The following is a 12865-nucleotide window of genomic DNA, read 5'->3' as shown; positions in this document are numbered from 1 at the left end:
ATTTAATGGTAAAAGACTTCATGTACTCCCCCTAAGACCAGGAATAAGACAAGGATGTCTGCTCTTATCACTTCTATTAAACACTATACTGGAGGATACTCTAGTTAGGGCAATTAGGCAAGGTAAGAAAATAAAAGACCTCCAAGTTAAAAAAAATAAGTAAAACTATTTGCAGATGATGTGATCTTGTATACAGAAAACACCAAGGAATTCACTAAAAATCTATTATAAGTAATATATGAGCACAGTCAGGTTGCAGGATATAAAATTAATACACAAAAATTAATTGCATTTCTATATACCAGCAATGAACAATCTGAAAATAAAATTAAGAAAACAATTTGATTTATACAAAAAAGAATTAAATGCTTAGGAATAATTTTAACAAAAGAAGTACAAGACTTGTACTCTGAACACTACAAAACACTGTTATAAGAAATTAAAGATTTGAATAAATAGAAAGATACTACGTTCACTGATTATAAGACTTGATATTATTAAGATGGCAGTACTTTCCAAATTGATTTACAGATTCAATACAATCCTCTTCAGATTCCCAGTTTTATATAAATCAATAAGCTTATCCTAAAATTCACACAGAAATTCAAGGAACCCAGAATAGCCAAAACAGTACTGAGAAAGAAGAGCAAAATTGGAGGACTCAACTTTCCCATTTCAAAACTTACTTCAAAGCTACAGTAATCAAGACACGATGGAACTAGCATTAAGACTAGACATACAGATTAATGGGATAGAATTTAGAGTCCAGAAATAAGCCTTTACATTAAGTCAACTGATTTTCAACATTGGTGGCAAGGGAAATCAGTGGGAAAAGAACAGCCTTTTCAATAAACGGTGCTAGGACACCTGGATACTCACAAGCAAAAGAATGAAACTGAATCCTTACCTCAACCTAGTCAAAAATTTACTCAAAATGGGTCAAAGATCTAAATGTAAGAGTTAAAACTATAAAATTCTTAGAACAAAACATAAGTGTAAATCTTTAAATAAATAAATAATTTCAAATAAATAAACTGGACTTCATTAAAATTAAAAAGTTTAAAAAAATTAAAAACTTTTGTGCTGTAAAGGATATCAAGGAAGTGAAAAGGATGGAAAAAAATACTTGTAAATCATATATCTGTTAGGTGTCTACATCAAAAATGCATAAATAACTCTTACAATTCAACATTAAAAAGATAAATAATCCAATAGCAAAAGATATGAACAGACATTTCTCTAAAGATTAAGCCTACAAATACATGAAAAGATGTTCAGTATCATAAGCCAATAGGGAAATGCAAATCAAAACCACAATGAGATACCACTTCATATGCACTAGGATATTCTTCAAAAATAAATCACGGAGGGAGGGGCATGATGGGGGGAGGGGATTACGAGGTACAAACTTCTAGGTATAAATCACTACATCGTACACCTGAAACTAATATAATATTGTTAAGTCAACTATATTTCAATTAAAAGAAAATCGCAAAATGAATCACAGATCTAAATGAAAAACCTAAAGCTATAAAACTAGAAGAAAGCATAGGAGAAAATCTTTGTGACCTTGAGTTAGGCAGAGATTTCTTTGATAGGACACTAACAGCATAATTGATAAATGGGACTTTATCAAAATTTGTGCTTTTTGAAACACACTATTAAGAGAATGGAAAAACAAGTCTCAGACCAGGAGAAAATATGGGCAAAGCATATATATGATAAAGGACTTGTATTCAGAATATATTTTAAAAGTATCAAAATGCGATAACAAAACAAACACAATTCAATCAAAAACTGGCAAAAGATATGAAGAAACACTTCAAATAAGCACATGAAAAAAATGCTAAACATTGTTAGCCATTAGGGAAATGCAAATTCAAACCACAATGAGATACCACAGAATGGGTAATATTAGACAGGCTAAAATTAAAAAGACTGATGTGTTGGTGACAATGTGGAGGAACTAGAACTTTAATACACTGCTGGAGGGAATGTAAGATGGTTTCACAGTCAAGTTAAATATAAGCCTGTCTGATTGAGCCATTCCATTACTAGATATTTAGCCAAGAGAAATCAAAGCATATGCCCACACAAAGACTTGTACACAAATGTACATAGCAGCTTTATATGCACCATCCCACCACTAGAAACAACTCAAATGTCCATCAACAAGTGGATGTGTTAAACAAACTGTTACAGCCATACAATGGAACACCGCTCAGCAAGAAAAAGGAATACACTGATACATGCTTCAGTGTGGCTGAATCTCAATAATAGAAGCCCAAAAAGACTACGATGAGAGTATGATTCCATTTATATAAAATTCTAGAAAATGTAAGGTAATTTGTAGTGACAGAAAGCAGAGGAATGAGTGGTTGCTCAGGATGGGGTGGGGGTAGGGAAGGTGGTACAAGGAAGGAATTATAAAAAGGCACAAAGAAACTTTTGGGAGTGATGGATATGTCCATCATTTTGATTGTGGTGATGATTTCAGGTATATACATATGTTCACATTACCAAATTGTGTACTTTAAATATGTGTAGTTTATTACATGTCAATTATACCTCAGTGAAGCTGTTTAAAAAATAAAACCAAATCAGATTTAGTTCTAGTAGTAGTGCCAAAGAGGCATTTGTAAGTAACCTCCATTTTGTTCATTAAGACAAGCACGAAGATTTGTTGACTACAAGTTTGGATTTAAAAAACTAAGCACATCCCCTGCCCTCCCCACCCCCCAAAAATGTAGAACACAGATTACTCTGAAGGTCTTATTACATCTTCTCTATTTGGCTTGTGATTTTGAGACAACAAAAGAGTGTTAACATAGCTCATTCTACAGCACTGATTCCTACATAATACGACCTTAAAGCAGTTTCTACTCAATCTTTTGATTCTATAATTTTACGGAACTAATACACATTTCATACATCATTTCCAGGATGCTTACCCTGCAGTGTACCAAACTAACTTCTGCAATAAGAGTAGCCTACTGCTTCCTGCAAAATACAAACAATCCATTTGAACCTGTATCTATTTATTTTCAAAGTTCTAGTCTATATAATCTTCCTACATTTTTTGTACAGAATAATTTCTTATTAAAGTTTTAAAAAACTAAACATATAATTTTGAATTCTTTTTTTTAAACAAAAAGTCACAAAAATTATTTGGGAAACAAAAGCTCTGCTAGTAAATCAAAACATTATGAAGTACAAACATGTGAGGGAGGGAATTAAAACTTTTTATTTCTTGAGCAATTAATGAGTATTATAATGATATATGTATTCCATAACACATCATTGAATAAACACTTTGTAAATATTCAGAAATACTGATCACCAAAAGGCAGCATGCATTCAACAAATATTTCAGTACCTACTGTGTGTCAGTCATTGCAATGAATGGAATGTTTCTCCCCTCCCTCTGCCAAATTCATATGCTGAAATTCTATCCCCCAAAATGACAGAGATAGGGCCCTTGGAAGGTAATCAGTGCATGAGTGTGGAGCCCTCATGAATGGGATTAGTGCCCTTGTGAAAGAGACCCCAGAGAACTAAGTAGCCCTCTTTCTGCCATGTGAAGATACAATGAGAAGTTGGCAGCCTACAAGCTGGAAAAGGGTCCTCACAGAACCTAACCATGCATGCTGGCACCCTGATCTCAGACTTAAGAAATATATTTGTTGTCTATAAGCCACTCAGTCTATGGCACTTTGTTATAATTATCCAAACTGACTAAGATAGGCACTGTGTTGGGTGCCAAAGACAAGTAACATCAGATGGATCATTCTGACAAGTGTTTCTGGGGAAAACTAAACTTATGGATTTCAGCCAGATAGATGGCACTAATACTCATATTATTATAGGTAAAACAGAAAAATGTGCCAAAGGCAGCCAGTCATACAGTGAAAATAATTCAAAGAGTCAAGTATAATAGCTACTTGATAGCTATGTAATCTTGGGCATAATATTTAACCTTTCTGGCCTTCATCCATAAAAAGTAGTAGTTTGTCTGGATGGCCAAGGTTCTCTCCAAGATGTTACAACTCCTTTGATTAAAGACAAACTAAAAATACACATATACATACACACACATTCTTATTTTTTGGAGGATAAAACTGATTTAAATGCACATGCTGTTTAATCCAACAATTTGCAATTCCACTTTTAAGATTCTATACTACAGAAATATTCATACTAGTTTATAAAGCCACATGCATAAGATGTTTACTAGTGTTATATATAACAGCAAAATAAAAATAAAAACAACTTAAAGTCCATCAATAGGAGAAAGGTTAAGTAAACTGCAAACATTCACGCAACAAAATATCTAAAAGGAATGAGCTAGATCTAGATGTGCTGACAGAGATAATGCCTATACAATGTTAACAAATTACAAAAATCTGTTTTCGTCTGTACAACAGGCTTGGGAGCCAGATGGCCTAAATTCATGTAACTGCTCTACTACTTTTTAACTCAATACAGACAAGGTTTCTTAATCTCTCCATAAACTTGTTTTCTCACCTGTTAAGTGGGGATAATTACAGATCCTACCTTGCGGTGTTATTGTAACAATTAACCAAGTAAAACATGACAAGCATTAAGTGTACAATACGTTTTAGGTATTATTCCCCATTATCCAAAATTTTGTTTCATTGTTGTTGTTACTGGTTAAACCTATCAGTCTTTTCCTGCATGACATCTTGATTTTGGTTTCCCCACCAGAAATAGTCCTAATATAAAATTTATCTTCTCAAATAGTCAATTCTTACCACTTTTTAAGCAATCCATGGGCCAGTCACTAATTTGAAATGCTACCTTTATTATTAGCAAAATTCTTATATATATATGGAAGTCTATTTCTGACCTCTAAATCAGAGGTTAGCAAACATTTTTGGTAAAGAGTCAAATAATAAATATCACAACCAGTCAGCTCTGTCTTGTAGCACAAAAGCAGCCTAGAAAATGCATAAATGAATGGCATAGATGTGTTCCAATGAATGCCGAAATTTGAACTTCATATAATTTTCATGTCACAAAGAATTATTCTTTTGTTTTTTTTTCCCAAGCACTTAAAAATATAAAAGCCACTCTTAGGTCACAGATCATACTAAAATATGTGGTCAGCCAGACTTGGCAACCCATGCTCTAAACCCTTACAGTTTTTACACTCCTAAAATTTTTTTATATTTATAAAATTCCACAAAATAAATACATGTGATCAAAAGGTTAAACATGCTATAAGGGCGTACAGTGAAACCTCCTCCTTCTATCCCAGAGGCCCAGTTCACCTCTCCAGTTTTTGTGTATCCTTTCAAATGTACTGCCACTATTAAACATCTCAGCATAAAAGCCTTATATGTGTAAGTAAAGAAAAAAGTTTTACTGTTTTTTAAAATCACTATTTCTTGAATTCCACATCTATTTTCTTGGATTAATTTTTCATTTGATATAGTATATCCTGAGGTATTCCGAGTGAGTCTGGGTAAAAATGATGTTATTTTGCTCCCACTTTGAATAACAGTTCGCTTAGGGATAAGATTCTGAGTTCAGAGTATGTCCGATGAGTACTTTTAAAACACTGCTTCACTGTCATCTAACATTCCATGTACCAGATGAGAAGTCTAATCTGGCTGCCCAAGACTCTGCCTGGATACTCCTATCCTCTCGATCTGTTATCTCTGCGGTTATTTCTCCTCTTCCAATTTCTATTCCCTCCTGGAACTCCTATTAGATGTACATTGGCTCCCCTGGATCTATTTTCCATGGCATGGCTATTTTATCCTATTTTCTATATTTTAATATTGAAGCTTATTTTCAGAGCAGCCTGTGTATGTTCAGTAAGCATGATAACCTCCCAAATCTGAGCATACTAATATTTACCTCAGAGTTCTCTTCTCTTACATGAACTCCATTCTTCAGGTCTAGTCATTGTATTTGTTCAGTCTAGGGCATCTCTTACATGCTACTGATTTCGCACAAATGTTTAGTGACTTTTGTTGTCTGTTCCCATTACAAACATATCAGTATCTCAGCACAGGTGGAAATCACTGCACACCTCTAGCAAATTTACATTTATAACTAACTTTATAATTCAGTTTTACATTTATATCTAGGACTTCTGCAGTACAATAACAATGTTAATTTCTTTGACTTGCAATCCCATGATTCTTCTATCCATTTTTAGTCACATCCTTCCAGTGTTTCATTTCCCCTAACAACCACTAACTTGAGTAACACAGTTCTCACCAAAGTGTTATACAACCAGCTGTATCTAACAGACTTGTCTAACAGTTAAACAAATAATGACAGTTAGGTAGAAGACTGTCACAGATCACAATCCAAGGTGTAAAAATAATAATATGGTAATAAATCACTTAAATCTTGAAATCATAATAGTTATGCTTTTAACCAGTCTTTCATATCTTAGAGTTTAAATAACAAACTGTATTTAAAAAAAAAAAAAACTCCATGCTGGTTAAAACGTAATTTTCCACCTGCCTTATGATTTAGCCATTTCACAGCTGACAGAAAGGCACAGATGCTTACCAAGAAATTTATAAGACTGTTCACAGCATTCTTCAAAATACATAAAACTGAAAACATAAATACCCACCAATAGGAGAGTAGTCATATAATCATGCAATGGATTACTACCCAGCAATAAAAAAGAATGAACTACTAATACATGAAACATTATGGGTGAATCCCATAAGTAATATGCTGAATATATTGTATAATCAAGCCCCAAACTGACAAAACTAATAGATGATGACAGAAATCAGAATACTGATAGGGAGTGGGGTGGGGGGGGGGCAGGCATACAACTGACTTGAAAGAGGCAGGGAGAAACTCCTGGGTTGGTGGAAATGTTGTATAGGTATAATTTGATCTAGCTGGTGGACGCACAAGTTTTAGTATATGTGCTGCCGAAGTGAGCACAATGCACAAGTTAATAAACATAAAAGTTCACTGAGCTGTACAATTAAGATTGATGCACTTAAGGACTTCATATATATTTTATACCTCAATCAAAGAGTTAAAGAAAAAACCCCCATAATTTCCGGACCGATGGAACTAAAACTGTATGTCAAAATTGCCTGAGCCATAAATATTGGAAATCCAACACCCTTTTTACATTCTTTAAGTCATAATGACAATTTTAAAATACGGTATCAGAAGAATAATACAAAACGAACGTTAACGTTCTCAGTCATAAAATACTTAGCTTCCTACTTCCACGTTCGAAAGTACTATTTTAATACAACATTAATTCCACCAGAAATGAAGGCCCAGCTCCTGAGAACCCCCAATGACAGTTAAATGTCCAGACATCGCATATAAATCTCAAGAGTAGGCTGAATAAAAGCTAAAGATTTATAATCAAATTTTCATTCTGCCAATAACATCATCATAAATAAAAGCTTCACCATTGCGTTTACAATTATGCCTCAGCAAGTTGCTCAGAAAGAGAGTAATTTTCAAGATGAAGTCTGAAAATGCAAAAGATTTCCCGTCCCGTAGTCTCTTCGGGCCCCACTAATTCCTACACAAATGTGCATCTTTTAAAGGCGCCTAGCGTCTGGCAGAAATAGAGAGGCTGCTGTCGGAGACTATTTTAATGCAATAAAGAGGAAACAGCTGACTACAAAGTTTATCTACTGAGGGGAGCATAGATGGTGCTGAGTTAGTTAAAAAAAAAAAGATTAAAAATAAAACACTAGCAAACCAACGGCTTCTGCCAGCACTGTTCTTAAAAGCCAACTAAAACCACTCCGAAAAACCACGGCTTTTCCTGACACCCGAGCAGACTCTGGAGGGTTTGCTCGTGAGGCGGCCCCACAGGGACAGGACCCCCGGAGAGCCTGTCCGTGAGGTGACCCGACTCGGACAGGGACCCATAGTCCGGGGCCCGCGTCCCAGCGCCCTCACGGGCCGGGCCCGAGCCGTGGGAGTCGCGGGCGGGCGAGGCCAGGTGGGCCGAGTACTCACCGCGTTCACCCGTCCGCTCACCGCGCTTGCCGCCCCGCCGCCAGCTCCCCAGCCCCGGGCACACCTGGGCGGCGCCCAGCACACTGGGGCCACCACCCCTTCACCGCCCACTCTCCGGGCGCGCCGCCGCGCCGACAACCTCCACTTCCGGCGCGCGTGAGGAAATGAGGCGGCCTTCACGGCGCGCGCCCGCCAAGCCCCGCCCACGCTCGCCCCGGCCTCGACAGCCCCGCCCACGACCCAGCCCCGCCCACTCCCCTGCCACGCCTGGTGTTTGGCATAGAAGCTCAATAATTGGCGTCCAGTACTGATTAATCCATTATCTGTAACAAGTATGTCTGTGTGTGTGTGTGTGCGCGCGCGCGCGTAGCTCAAAAAACCATCTGTGGAGGCTAAGAGAGAGCTGGAAGCGGGAAAGCACTCTTGCCGGAGCAAGCGTTTGCAAGGACGCGAGTACTAACTCCCGTCGGACGGTTGGCTTTGCAGGAGGGAGGGACTCCGCGGGGGATGGCTGGACTTCCCTGCCCGGGAGCCCTGTCCTGGGAGCTCGAGGGGGCGATGAGTGTCTGCGTGGGCACTGAGCTAAGAAGTGACAGGCCGCCAGAGGTGTCAGAGCATCCTCAAGAGTGCTGGGCTGCGCGTGAGGCCCCAGCAAAGGAAGCCCTGGACTGCTTGCCAGTCACATTTCTTTGAACCTGAATTTCCTTATATGTGGAAGGAGGGGCTTGAGGTAGATTTTCTGGAAAACGGCTTTGAGGGCTGACATTTTACGACTTTAGTAACTGGAAAAAAAAGAAAAGCCCTCCCTGACATCCCCTCCACTCAGCTGCTTATTCCAGGTTCATCCCCAAGGCACTTTGTCCAGCTCTGAGCTGAGCAGGTTGAGGGGATACCAGGCAGCACCAGCCCCTGCTTGTGTCTGGGCAGGACACGGAGGTGCTAAGAGGGGCTCTGCCTCCCATCTGGGCTCTGCTTTCCTTAGCGGGTTACCTGGGCAGGTTATGTGGGCTTGGCCTCTCTAAGCCTCAGTTTCCTGAGCTGTGTTATGGGGACAAAATAATAGCAAATGCTTCTTAAGATTGTTGTGAAGATTAAACACAGTTTTGTATTTGAAGTGTTTGGTACTGTGCCTGGCAGGAGGCAGGCAGTCAGAATTCATTGTCATCATTAAGTGCTTTAGTTACAGCAGATGTCTGGGGTGACTGTGGGGTGCATTCTGTAGGAGTGGCAGTGTCCAGGGGGATTTGTTCCTAATCACAGCTGTCTTTGTTGGGTGATGGTTGTTGGGATGTCTTTCATCCAGATGTTTTCCTTGGAAATGCCCTGTGGGAGATCCCATGGATAGAAGAGTCTGGACAGTCTACTTCTAAGCCAGGTTTTCTGAATGTCCAGTCTCTATCCAACTTCAAGGTCTTGCTCCTTTCTCATGTCATTTCTGAGCAAATGAAAACATTTATAGTCCTACCATCCACTTTCCTCCAACATGGCCCAAGAGTAAAAATTCATCTAGTCATAGATTCCATAGGTCTATAAGCTCCCAAAAATAAGGACTGTGTCTTTTTCATCTTCCAGCACTTTGCACATAGTAAGTGTTCAATAAATATGAATTGAATTGATTAAAATAAGAACATATAACAGTCCCTCCCTTGTCTAGAATCTCGGCCACTTGACCAACTCCTCGAGCAGATAGCATGCCTGACTGTGTGTACTGCCTGTCATAATTAAGCTTTTGGTCTGGTTGGCCGGTTATGCTCTAGTGTGAGTCTCCTGACATCCCTGTGGAGTAAGTTATGGTCCTCAGTTTGCAATGGAGAAAACGGAAACTCAGAGGAAACTGCAGAGGCTCTCCCAGGACAGGCCTAGCATGAAATCATAGCATAGGGTTAGGATTAGTGTCATTTCTTTAAAACTGTTCTTTGAATCCTCCATTAGAATTGTTTTTAAAATAATTAAGGTTCTGCCATCAATGGATTTAAATTGTAAGCTTATTATTATTATTTTAACTGCCAAATCAAATACTAAATGTATATAATTTGAATTTGGAGAGAAGACAATGCATAATTCAAATTTTACAGCAGATAATGGGTGATATACTGGGGCTTATAAAATAAGTAGTTCCCTTGGGAAAAATACTAAAGTACAGTTTTGGTATGATTAATATCAGAAGAATGTAGTTTTAAAAAAAACTAAAATTTCCCACCAATCTCTAATCTGAGGCTTTTTTTGAAACTATAAAGCTTTCCCGTCCTCCAGCCTGTCTTTGAGTCTCTGCCAAAAGTCGTGGGTCTGACTCCCTTGTTACTGCAAGCTTTGAATAAACAGTCTTTGCCTATTTCATTTGGGCAGTCTTCATTTGTTTCCATTTTTCCTGGTGGCCCCACCAAGATATGGCTGCACCAGAGTCTGCTTTTTGCCTTAGACTGCAGCCTTCAATCGGGTGCAGGACCCTCGGAGATCCCCTTTTGCCTTGAGATTCTTGGTTTTTCCAGTCCACAAGGCACTGGGTCTTACCTCTGCTCTCTTTGCGTTGAGTTCCCTGGATATTTATTCGCGGTTTGGTACTCAGGTTTTGTTGTTGATTCCCATTTGTTTGGCATCTTTGATAGAATCGGGTCGTTCTTTCGCATCCTTTTTTGCTGTCTTCCGTGTTACTGTATTGTGTTAGGTAATGCTTGTCATAAGAAGGAGGATCAAAGAGTAGAACTGTATGTTATCACTTGTATGTGGAATCTAAAAAGTAAAACAAATGAATGTATATAACACAACAGAAACAGACTAACAGTTACAGAGAATAAACTAGTGATTACTTGTGGGGAGAGGAAAGAGGGGAGCAGCAAGATAGGGGTATGGGATTAAGAAATACAAACTACTACATATAAAATAAATAAGCAACAAGGATATATTGTACAGCACAGGGAAATATAGCCATTATTTTGTAATAGCTTTAAATGGAGTACAGTCAATGAAAATATTGATTCACTATGTTATACACCTGAAACTAATATAACGTTGTAAATCAACAGTACTTCAAAAAACAATTTTTCACAAGTCATAGTCAAAATAACACAAAGTGTTGTTTGTCATAAGAAGGAGAAGCAAAGCCTAGAACATAGGCACTAGGACCCTGTTGCTGCAGACAGCCTCACTGACCTGTGAGTCTGGGGTTCTCACCAGACGGGCATCCACTAGGACACATTTTATTGCAGTTGCCAAGGAAACTGGATGTGGTTCTTCCACCTCGATTTTGTGTCTGGAGAGACATGAGGTGCACAAGCATTACATTCCTTCCCACTCTCGTGGTGTTGCCCAAGTCTAAATCCTCTCCCCCTCCAGGAAAACTCCTGCTTCTTATATGTACCCTCTCTGCAATCCCAAATCTTGCACCTATCTCTCTAAAGGGCGTAACATCACCAAGGATACTTTGGGCCTTCAGTGGCCACTCCAAGGAACGTTCAATCTGAACAAGTTTATTTGCGAGGTGGTTTAGAAAAGAAGAGGGTTGGATCAAGACCCTGTCTAATTCTTTTTTTATATATATTTTTAATTTGCTTGCTTACTCTTATTTGCTGCAGATCCCTGGTTGTCATTCAACAATAATGGCCCCTTTCCTCTTGTCTGTCCTCTTTATTACAATGGTTAGGTCAGAACATACTAATTCTAATGCCATTGTTAGATTATCCCAAACAGTAGCCACTGCCCTAGATCTTAAACTGGCTGCTGAATCTACCATCCATCCCCAGGTCCCCATGATGAAAACCGCAAGGAAGTTTTAGTCTCATCAAAGGAGACAATAGGGAATCACAGCTGACGGCAGCTCCATTTGCAATGTGGAAATGATCTTAAACAAGTTAACCTGTGACTTTTCCTAGTGTCCTGCTTTCCCAGAAAAAGAACCAGTTACTACAACCTATTGACCAGATCTTAGGTAATTCTAAGTTTGAATTCAACAATCTTTCATAGGGTGATGAGTCACATATTTGCCACGTGTAAGAGACCAACAGAGATCTAAATCTGTAACCCAGCTCACATAAGTCCTGGTTCCAGCCTTCCGTCATGAACAACTTCTTTCCTAGATCTCCAGGTGTCCCTACCAGATACTATACCTTTTGCAGTCAGGATGCCTCGTCCTGTTTGCTTCAGACTAACTTCTCATGCCTGTTAGGAATGATATTCCAAGACTTGTCTGTACACAGAGACCCTAAGTCTATAAATTACCAAAGATGAAAATTCCGAGCTCCAAACAAAGCCACCCTTGATTATTCAGCACTGCACCTGGGGGAATTACTGACTCACTGTTCATGTGAACAATTAGAGCAGTGTTCCCATCAGTAGGGATCGTACATAAAGGACAGTGAGAAACTTATCACCAACTCTGGCAGGAGTCGTTAGCAGTACCACCTCTTCCCTACATGGAACACAGATCAGTCTCATCTTGTTGCATCGTTTTAGATTTCTTGTTAGTTAGTCATGATTGGTGCCACTCCTAATACCATACTTGGATCACTGAAACAGGGAAGCTGGGACCGACTATACAATGCCTTGCCTATAAGGCAAAGCTACTTGGCTCTCTAAATTTGATCCTCGTGGCCTATATGGGGTTTGTTCTTGACTTGGGTTGTGTTCTCGGTTCAAAGCATTTTACAGGGATTATTAACTGTACTTGTGTTTGTCACAGTGCTCACGATGCTGGTCCACTGCATTCTACCTGGGGTCTGGAATGCTTCTGTGTAGCCACTTTCCTGTCAGATGACCACCATGATGATGCAGCAACAGAATGGCCAAGAATACCTCACAATACAGTTAACAATGGAGATGACTGAACAATCAGTCTCTAAGCAGTGAAGCTCTGGATTTCCAAGCTTCCCTGAATTCA

General features: G+C 38.9%; 1 protein-coding gene across 3 annotated transcripts in view; it reads right to left on the bottom strand.

Moving 5' to 3' along the window:
- The window catches only part of CSGALNACT2 (chondroitin sulfate N-acetylgalactosaminyltransferase 2), a 45897-nt gene extending 33032 nt beyond the window's left edge, over positions 1 to 12865 (bottom strand). For 2 of the 3 annotated variants that reach the window (XM_072971087.1, XM_072971090.1), the window contains exon 1: positions 7993 to 8136. The gene's annotated coding sequence lies outside the window, so the exon portion shown is untranslated. Of the gene's footprint in view, positions 1 to 7992; positions 8137 to 10503; positions 10723 to 11142; positions 11243 to 12095 lie in introns of those variants that run through there. The other variant, XM_072971088.1, reaches the window with a different exon arrangement.

This window comes from Vicugna pacos, chromosome 11, assembly GCF_048564905.1.
Source record: "Vicugna pacos chromosome 11, VicPac4, whole genome shotgun sequence".
Taxonomy (NCBI): domain Eukaryota; kingdom Metazoa; phylum Chordata; class Mammalia; order Artiodactyla; family Camelidae; genus Vicugna; species Vicugna pacos.
The sequence above is the reverse complement of the archived record's forward strand: the minus strand, read 5'-3'. Positions and strand labels throughout refer to the sequence as shown.